The following is a 7,964-nucleotide window of genomic DNA, read 5'->3' on the forward strand; positions in this document are numbered from 1 at the left end:
AGTTTCTTTCTCTTTTTCAAAAAAAAAACTTCATCTAGATCTTTCAGTTTCTTCTCTTTTCTTTCTGTTTATGTTCTGCATTTTCTGCATTCAATTCCTTGCAAATCCTTCAGGTAATTCATTGCAAATCTTTGTGAGATCCTACATGTCTAGTGAGCTGAGGTGACAAATGGTTTTCTCTATGTAAACTCGGTTTCACCGACTTGTAATTTTCGGTCCAACCGAATCTTTTCGGTGCCACCGAAACATACCACTCGGTGCCACCAACTTCGCAATAGGAAAAACAGTTTGACACTTGTTCTATATTTCTTCTGATCCAGCTCTACTCAATGAATCTTGTCCTCTACAAGCATCACAGTTTTATCCATTGCTTTGTGCTGAGTCTCAAGGACCAAACCTATACGACGGATTCCAGAAAGCCCTTCTTGGAAATTGATGTCAAAGGGGGGAGAGAGATCACATCAAAGCTTGTAGGAGAGAGAGATCACATCAAGGGAGAGAAAAAGTCTCAAGGACCAAACCTACAAGAGAGAAAGTATTAAGGGGGAGAGAGAGACTTCCAGGGAGAGAGAATACTCAAGGATACCAGATGTCCCAGATGCTTGATGTTCAAGAGGAGAGATGTCACATGTCTTTTTAGGGGGAAAGACATGTTCATATGTATTTGCATTAAGTTCTATCCATTTGTATCTTTCAGCTCTGATTTTCTGTTCCCTATCTTCTCCCAATATCCCATGTAAGATTCAGGGGGAGCAAGACACCTAAGGGAAAGAAATCAGTCAAATTCATTGCATATCTTTATTCTTGGGGACATGTTGAATCCAATGTGGTACCTTGTACACACTCTCTACATGTCATCCCAGTCTTGGTATTCTTGTGGTTTCTTTTGTTTGCTCTGGCTAGTGGATGTACCTGTGTTATCTAACTTTGTTTGTGCAGGTTCATTCCATCCTAAGCCAACTCAAGACCACAAGGTAAGTATATGCATCAAAATCATGAGTATGAGGAGTTCTTGCTTATGTACATATTGTTTGCAAGAAGGACTCATGAGCATGAAGGTATTTTCCTTGATAATCTTTTGCTCTGATGCATATGGCCAAGATACATGTAACACATTGCCTACTCTGTCATGGTTATGCTCTCACATGCCTCTATATTTCATATTTACATGAGTGCATACATGTAGGGGGAGCCTATGCTTGTTACATGTCCTTCCAAAGCTTTCCTTGCTGTTCTTTATATCTTTATCTAAAGCTTTGATGTATGTTGCCATCAATTACCAAAAAGGGGGAGATTGAAAGCACAAGTGCTCCCTAGGTGGTTTTGATAATTGATGACAACATATCTCTTGTTGGACTAACATTTCTATCTAGCATGTTTCAGATAAGTTCAACAATGGAGTGGCATGGACTAAAGGTTGTGGGAACTCCTTCAAGATGCTAAGGACAAAGGATTGGCTAAAGCTTCAAGATCAAGACTCTTCATTTTACATTTTAGTGATCCAAGATCACATTGAGTCCATAGGAAAAGCCAATACTATCAAGGAGGGATGAGGTGTTGCTTAATGAGCCTCTTGCTTCATGTGCTTAGTGATATGCTCCAAAATCCTCAGCTACTTTCCCACTTCCACATATGACCTAAACCAAAGCCAAACTCGGACCTACCGATTATTCCTATCCGGCGCCACCGAGTTTCACTTGTCATAAGCCACTGCTAAACCCTAGCAATTCGGTTCTACCGATAGGGATCTCGGTCTCACCGAGATGGGATTGCAAACTCTCTGTTTCCCTTTCATAACTTTTCGGTCTCACCGAAAGAGCGGATCGGTCCCACCGAGATTGCAATGAAAATTCAGTGTTTCCTTTTTGTAACTTTTCGGTCTCACCGAAAGACCAAATCGGTCCCACCGAGTTTACCTGACCAACTCTCTGGTTAGCTTATTACCAAACTCGGTCTCACCGAGTTTGTGTAATCGGTCTCACCGAGATTACGTTATGCCCAAACCCTAACCATATCGGTCCTACCGAGTTGCATGTCAGTCCCACCGAAAATCTCTAACGGTCACTAGGTTTACCTCTTCGGTCCGACCGAGTTTGTTGATTCGGTCCCACCGAGATTGGAAAATTGTGTGTAACGGTTGGATTTTGTATGGAGGCTATATATACCCCTCCACCTCCTCTTCATTCGTGGAGAGAGCCATCAGACTAAGCCTACACTTCCAGCATCCTATTTCTGAGAGAGAACTACCTACTCATGTGTTGAGGCCAAGATATTCCATTCCTACCATATGAATCTTCATCTCTAGCTTTCCCCAAGTTGCTTTCCACTCAAACCTTCTTTCCACCAGATCCAAATCCTATGAGAGAGAGTTGAGTGTTGGGGAGACTATCATTTGAAGCACAGGAGCAAGGAGTTCATCATCAACACACCATTTGTTACTTCTTGGAGAGTGGTGTCTCCCAGATTGGCTAGGTGTTACTTGGGAGCCTCCGACAAGATTGTGGAGTTGAACCAAGGAGTTTGTAAGGGCAAGGAGATCGCCTACTTCGTGAAGATCTACCGCTAGTGAGGCAAGTCCTTCGTGGGCGATTGCCATGGTGGGATAGACAAGGTTGCTTCTTCGTGGACCCTTCGTGGGTGGTTGCTTCTTCGTGGACCCTTCGTGGGTGGAGCCCTCCGTGGACTCGCGCAACCGTTACCCTTCGTGGGTGGAGCCCTCTGTGGACTCGCGCAACCATTACCCTTCGTGGGTTGAAGTCTCCATCAACGTGGATGTAGGATAGCACCACCTATCCGAACCACGGGAAAAACATCCGTGTCTCCAATTGCGTTTGAATTCTCCAAACCCTTCCCCTTACATTCTTGCAAGTTGCATGCTTTACATTCCGCTGCTCATATACTCTTTGCATGCTTGCTTGATATGTATTGTGTATGTTGAAATTGTGCCTAAAACTCCACTCAAACCAAAAAGGCCTAAAAATTGCAACTTTAGCACTAAGTGTCTAATCACCCCCCCTCTAGACACATCTACTTCAAGGTCCTACACGCGCGCCACTGACGCCGACGCAATCCCGTCTCTATCAACGGTGCCGCTGACGCCACAATCCGGTCTCTATCCTCACCGCCGCCATCGCCGTTCCCCTTCTTCCTGTCGGGACTTCCTTCCTCTGAGGTACGAGCATGTGATGTCCCTAGCAGCAGCTAGAGAATCATAGGAGAACTCGCGAGCAAGTACGGGGTTGACCGAAGGAGGACGAAGGAGCTGAGCTCAGTTCATCTCTTTTCCATTCGATGGATTAGTACAGACCAGAGGGTTGGGTAGATAAGCACCACACACACACACACACACACCTACTACTCAGTCCACATGGCAACAGGGTGGACCTGACCTGTCATACACCACCCTGTATTAGGTGGGGGTGTGACAGAGCAGCTAGTCGTCTTCTCATGCAACACAGCTAGGTTGTTGGACTTAAATCAATCAATCCCAATAGGTCGGACATACATCTAGATCTGCCGCCCCTGTATTGCCATGGAGGCTGCACATACATGATTCACCGTGTCCTCGGCTCCGAGCATATTATTATCATTATGCCCGAGTTATTTCACCTCTAAATGACTCAATCAAATATAAAAATGAAAAGAAAAAGCAAAAGAAAAATAGCTGCACGGATCTCTGCGCAATATCAATGCCATAGGACTTAGATGTGCAATACTTAGGGCACATCTAGATGTGCGCAAAACCGATATCGTCCATGGAGCAGAATAATGTGTTCCACCGCTGTGTGAGCCTTGCTAGCTTATCTTCTTTTTTGGTTTCAATTCAAATCAAATATTCATGACAGATGATAAATAGATTGAAAGTTTCTGCCGCAAAAATAAAAAATCAAATCAAATATTCATGGATGATCTCGTCTTGTCGCAGATGCCACAAGGGGAAGATAGGCTGGGCGCCCTGACTGATGACATCCTGCTCTCCATCGTGGGGAGGGCGGACCTTGCGACGGCGGCAAAGACCAGCGCTTTGTCGACGCGCTGGAGGAGCCTGCCATGGCTGCTCCTCGACCTTGACCTCCATGTCAGGGATTTCCTACCCGCCCCATGCCCGGATTACCCTGTTGCTGCTGGGCAGCAGATATATTTTTATTCTCAAATACCATGGCAACACATAGATCAGGCAATGGCATCACTGACGAGAGCTGCTAGGAGTTTCTTGCGCATCAAACACAGCAGCAGAATCTCAAGAATGTCCCTTGAGATCTACCTGGTGGGCAATTACTCGCATGGCATTGGCCCACTTGTTCGTGACGCCATTGACAACGGCATGGTAAAAGAACTGGACCTCACCATTGCGGTCTTGCGGACGACAAGGATTACGATTGCAAAGGTGCGAATATGCTATGGAAAGCACGGGACATGGACGGGTTCTTCAGCGCCTATCCTAATATACTTCCTTGCCTCACAAGGCTCCAGCTTTACAACCTGCGCTTTGCTGAGGGGGATATACATAACATCATATTTGATTGCTGCAAGCAGCTGCAGCACCTTAGTCTGGAACACTATGATGTCGGCGACTGCTCGGTGTGGCAGGTAGATGCGCCAAATTCGGTTCTCAGGGTTCTTGAAGTCCGCTATTCCTACTTGAGGAGGCTTGAGGTGCTCTGCCTTCCCAAACTAGAGCTGCTCAGTTGGGAGGCGTGGATGCACTCGGAGGCCCCCTTGCATTTTGGTTCTGTCCCGTCCCTTAAGGAGTTATTGCTTGTGTGTGGTGCAGACCTTGAGATCTCGGGGTTTAGTTTAAGCCAGCTTCTAGATGGTGCCACAAAAATTCATACCCTGACCTTAAATTTCCAAGGAGAAAAGGTAATTTCATACTATTTCAGTATAGATTGTGCGACATGCTTCTAATTTCATCACTAGTAATTTTGAAGTTACGGGGTTAATTAGGAACGTACGCTCTTTTTTTTTGCTGTTTCATGTCTTGATCAAGATATTTGCTTACCTTTATTATTGCTAGGAATGTTTCATTGATTTTTTCCTTTATTTGTCTGTTGACCAGCTTTGGATCCTGCCGGAAAGCAAGCAACTCCGCACCGCATTCAGCAAGCTAAGGAAGCTATCTATTCATGGCATATATGTTGAGTTTGACCTGTTATGGACAATAAATCTCCTTGAAGCTGCTCCAAGTGTTGAGATATTTGATATTGAGGTACTAATTTTACTTATCCCTTTGTCTCGATTGTTAGTTGAATATATGTATGTATTTCCTTCCTGGTTATTGATATCATCGCTTGATAGATTTCAGAATAGAATCGCCTGGCAATACTAGCTACTATATGTACTTTATGTAATTATATTAGGTATTGGTTCTTGGATACAGGTGTTTGAACATCCATGTCTGGTACTAAATTGGGAGCGTGTTGTCATTCAAAGAGTGAAACCTTCTTGGAAGGTGTCTGGGTTCACAAGCTGTAACAAGTGGCAACTGAGAGAGCTCCATGTGACCAACTTTAGTCCCCTCATGGAGCAACATATGTTATTTGTACGTGAGGTGATGGAACGAGCACCAAACTTGAAAACTGTTGTTTTGAAAGAAGATGATGAACCATGCAAGGATTGCGAGGCAATGGATGCACTGCCTACTCTGGTAGGAGGCTTGTTTCCAAGGACCAAAAATGAGCAAGAAACAATAGCCCAGCAACTTAGGGATAACATGGTCGGCTCGTCCTCGGTGGAGATAATTTTCAAAAGTATTGCTTCAATAGTGGTATTCTGAACTTGTATGTATGTCGAATGCAAGTGCAAGCAGTAAACGAAATTGTAATATACATGCTTGCTATTGTCCGGTTTGTTCTGTTTTCTACTGTTTAAAGTAAGCATTCCTGTAAACGCTAATGCATCAACATTAGCAGTACCATCAATTCATTTTTTAGGCGAGGAGGTTCCCACAAATTTGAATTATTCAGGATGCAGAAATCCTAAAAGTTGAAGAAATATCGAGGTAAAAACTAGAGTGAAATATTGAGGTAAAGACTACTCCCCCAGCCTAAAATATAAGTTTTATCTAAGCCAACATTTTCTCTGCTTGACCAAGTGTTTATAGAAAAAATATCTATATCAATCGAAAGAACATAAGTATATTCTTTATGAAGTATATTTTTATAATGCATTTATTCAATATTCTAGATATCAGCATTTTTATCTAGAAACGTGGTCAAACTTAGAAATTTCTGACTTTACGACAAAATTCATGTGTCAAATCATTGGAACGGGAGTACTATTTCAGACTAGAAAATCCTCCAGAAACGCTGAAAGTCTCAACACCTAAATCCTCCAAGAACTGGATCCCTTCATACAAGTTGATTTCCATGCAACCTCTCATCAGCAAAATCAAGTACTCAACCACCTAACCACCTGAGTGCTTGGAGTAAATGGTACTAGTACTCTGCATGGCATTGGCTAAACATGTCATCCAAAACATGCCCCTCTACTGAGCAGCCGCGCCAATCAAAGATCAAGATAGGCTCAGGCATACCTCTCAAAAAGCTTGGGTTGAATATATGGATGGCAGGTCTGTGCAGCACGAACTTTCACCTTGGTTGTTTTGCTAGCAAAGGAAGTCATAGCTGCAAGATTTGGGATGGTGAACTTGTTTTCAATTATTATTGGTTGTATATGAAGAATAATGTGTTGGTTTGCTCAAATGTTCTTTATGTAATAATGATTTCACTCTTTGACCTATAACACATTTATAGTTAGTAGATGCACCTACATTAAAGAAAGAGGTAGCTGAAGGAGTTGGCATCATGGTTGCTAGGGAGCTTATTCGAGGTATTGTTGGCTAAATTATGGTTGAACATAAGAAAAGCTTAGGGTTTCTCTGCCTCCCGCCGGCGCCGCCGCCGGTCCGCCTCATCTTCGGTGGCTTTAGGGCCATGGCGGCGCGGTGTATCCCGGCCCTTGCCGGCGGGAGGGCTTTGTCTTTAGATGTTTCTTTCGAATTTTGTTAGGGTTTGTGTCCTGCTCAGGAAGACGAGACGGCGGCGGTGGCGGCTCCCTAAAGATGGAATAAGGTTCTTCCTGCCGAGCCCTCGTTCCGATGGTGTGTCTAGCATCGTCGGTGGGCGTGTGGAGATGTGTCTTCGGCAGATCTGTCCTTGGTGGATTTGCTCGGATCTGGTTGTAGTTCGTCTACGTTTGTGTTTCTTCAGGTTGGATCCTTCCGGTCTATGCTATTCTTCATCAGCGGTGGTTGTTGTTCTGTTGCGCTGGTTCTATGGGCCTTAGCACGACGACTTCCCGACTGTCTACTACAATAAGTTTTGCCCGGCTCTGGCGAGGGAGGGGCGATGACGGCGACGCGCCTTCGGCTCGCTTTAGTGCTTGTAGTCGTTGCTAGGTGGTCTACAGATCTAGATATAATATTTATTATTTCTGGTGTGTTGTATTGGAGTAAATTGCAAAAAACCACCACAATTGGGGACACTAATTCGGAAAGCCACCACCATTTGTTTTTTTTTCCAAAAATCCGCCACCATTGTGCTGATAGTTTTCAAAAAACACTGATTGATCGATTAGAGTTGTTTGACGCTGAATCTGACGAGTAGGTCCCATTGTCAGGACGACATGGCATGGGTAAACAGAGTGAGGAGACGGACGTTAGAACTCTGAAGTAATTTCATCGAACACCTAGCAGGCATGCTGTCGGCCGCCCAGCTCGCCAGTGGCAGGAGCACAACACCGGCGGCCGCGGTGCAGGAATGGTCCCCGGGCGACCGGGTGCGATGCGGTGCGGCCGTGGGCTGAGAGTCGGCGCCGGACCAGGGCGCCCACTGGGTGTTCGGAGTGAGGGGCGGAGCTCGCGCCCCGGCCACCACTGCGGCGCGCCCGTGCTTTGGAGCTGGCGGTAGCTCATGCTCCCTTGCGTGGCGCTGCTGATGCTCACGCGACCGGGCGTGGCTGGT

At 45.2% G+C, this 7,964-nt stretch overlaps 1 pseudogene; it reads left to right on the plus strand.

Moving 5' to 3' along the window:
* The first annotated feature begins 3,925 nt into the window (after positions 1-3,925).
* LOC119358414 lies at positions 3,926-4,908 on the plus strand (annotated as a pseudogene).
* Positions 4,909-7,964: the final 3,056 nt, after the last annotated feature.

Source organism: Triticum dicoccoides, chromosome 2A, assembly GCF_002162155.2.
Source record: "Triticum dicoccoides isolate Atlit2015 ecotype Zavitan chromosome 2A, WEW_v2.0, whole genome shotgun sequence".
NCBI classification, from domain to species: Eukaryota; Viridiplantae; Streptophyta; class Magnoliopsida; order Poales; family Poaceae; genus Triticum; species Triticum dicoccoides.